Source organism: Helicoverpa armigera, chromosome 27 (genome assembly GCF_030705265.1).
Source record: "Helicoverpa armigera isolate CAAS_96S chromosome 27, ASM3070526v1, whole genome shotgun sequence".
In the NCBI taxonomy this organism is placed as follows: Eukaryota; Metazoa; Arthropoda; class Insecta; order Lepidoptera; family Noctuidae; genus Helicoverpa; species Helicoverpa armigera.
Window position 1 is genome coordinate 8,002,937 of NC_087146.1, and position 2,298 is coordinate 8,005,234.

Here is a 2,298-nt window from a genome sequence, read left to right on the forward strand (position 1 = left end):
TATGAATGGTAATGTTATTTTTACATACACCTTTGAAAATCAGAAATTGTGATATTATTGAAAAATCTGTAATACAGCGGTTTCACGGACTAGCGAGTGAGAACTATTCCGAGCACCTGGGTTCATAAACCTAATATACTTTCAATCAAAATCAAAAATCAAAAGCTTTTTATTTCACATAGGCCTATGAAACGTCACATTAGTTGCACGGTTCCAAAAGTTGGTCTCATGGAGAAGAGCCGGCAAGAAACTCCATAGACACTCTTCTTAAAAGTAATACAGTCACAGTACCAATATATGAAAATACATAGAAGTAAGATGTTAGGTAGGTATTCTTATTATACCTATTAAGTGAAATTTCTGCGAAGTGAAAGAGAAAATGAAAAGGATTCTTAATACCCAAGTGTGTACAGATGAAAATTAAAATTATGTTTTCCTCTAAATCATTCAAGTATTTTCATCGTCTCCATACAAAATACAGCTATCTTCTTCCAACCCATTATTCCCTTTAACCATACAAAACAGCCTCCCTTCCAACTGATTACCAGCCAATAACTTCTAGAAACAACAAAAATATGGCCGCAAACGCCTCTGAATAGCTAAAAGGTCGATATTCACGTTAATTACGGTAAAATTCTTATCTGTTCGCCATTGATACGCCATTAGTGCCAAGACATTTAACTCAAATGAACGCGAACGCCTAAAATACGCAAATTCATGAACAACGTTGTGGGTAGGTGGGGTAGTGTCGATAGATAGGTGGAAAGTTGTCGATGAATTTCAAAACTGAAAACTTGAAATATTTTTTGCTAACATAATTATGTATTTATTTTTGGCGAATAATTGATTACGTTATTGTTTGATTTTAACAAACAGTGCCTCTTTTGATGACCTTATTTAGCTATGTAAATTATTGATTAGACATTTCTTAGAGAACTAAGGAATGGTAAAAATATGTGTATCGACCAAGGCCCCGGCGAGATTCGAACTCACGATCTCCTGTTTACTAGACAGGCGCTTTAACCAACTAAGCCACGGCGCCTACGATATAATGCTCTTATTTTACATTCACTTGAAAAATTGAATTAATAGTATTTAACCCTTCATGACGAGTTCCTCCGTGTTTCGGAAGGCACATCAAATTGCAGGTCGCAACTGTCATTTCAATATCTTTAAGTCGTTACGGGAAGTCAGAAGCCAAAAAGTCTTAACCGTCTTACAAAGGGTTGTCCCGGCAACTGGGTTGAGCAGGTCAGATAGGCAGTCGCTGCATGTGGAACCAGTAGAACGCTGGTACTCAGCTGCATCCGGTTAGACTGGAAGCTACTGAAACAGAAAAAACAATATAAAAGTCATCATCATTATAAAAGTATCGATAGTTTTATTCCACGCTATATAAAACTATCGACACACAAAATCGATGGCGTATAATCTCTAGCGGCGGGATTCGAATTCGATGTTTGAATTTTAACAGCCGCCATGATGATGACATTTGAAAAATATTTTATTGATGGATCATGGCTGTTTCTAAATTGATGTTTTCGTTAATTTTAAATGTTTGATAAAGTAAACGGTCACCGTAAATCACGGCTAGATTTAACTAAATGTAATCTGTCTAGTGTCTAATATTTTTTCTTTTCTTGCTTTCCGTGGAAATTACATCATGTACCTACCCAGATAAAAAGTAGTCTATATATAGCTAATATTATAGCCTTCCCATATACTTTAGAAAAAGGTATACATATAAGTAGCTCATTATATTTTGTATTTTTATCAGATTTTAATAACTTATGATAGAGCAACCAAAGAAATTAAGCCGTCTATTTTCGGGTTTCTATAACCAATCAATGTTCTATATTATTTTGCGATGAAAGATCGAATTTTGACATTAGCTACATATACATTATGTCAAACTTTCCCTACCACAAAACAAAAGATAGATAGCTTATAGAAATCCACCATAAATATGAAAATTAATCGTTATCCCCATATCGCTATTATTTCTCAACGATTGATCTCAGAATTGAGAATCCGTCGATCCGTCGTCTTTAATCAAATCGGATAGTCATTCAAATGCATCAAATGATACTTAATTCGTTCCATTTAGCCGCCATTACAAGTTAGTAATTTGTATCAATAGGTATGTTAGCTTTATGTATAATTTCGTCAATCCCAACCTTGCAATCAGATAATTTTCACTAAACGCAGAATACAGAAATCGAACACACATTTGTAAAGGTACGTTTTGGAAGCGAGCTGCCGGCCGCACTTGCAGCGACTGCATGAAATCGGTCAATA

General features: G+C 35.0%; 1 non-coding gene across 1 annotated transcript; it reads right to left on the bottom strand.

The window, feature by feature from the left end:
• Positions 1-968: 968 nt before the first annotated feature.
• On the bottom strand, positions 969-1,042 carry Trnat-agu (transfer RNA threonine (anticodon AGU)). The gene has a single exon. It is a non-coding gene; the product is annotated as a tRNA-Thr (tRNA).
• Between the last annotated feature and the right edge of the window lie 1,256 nt (positions 1,043-2,298).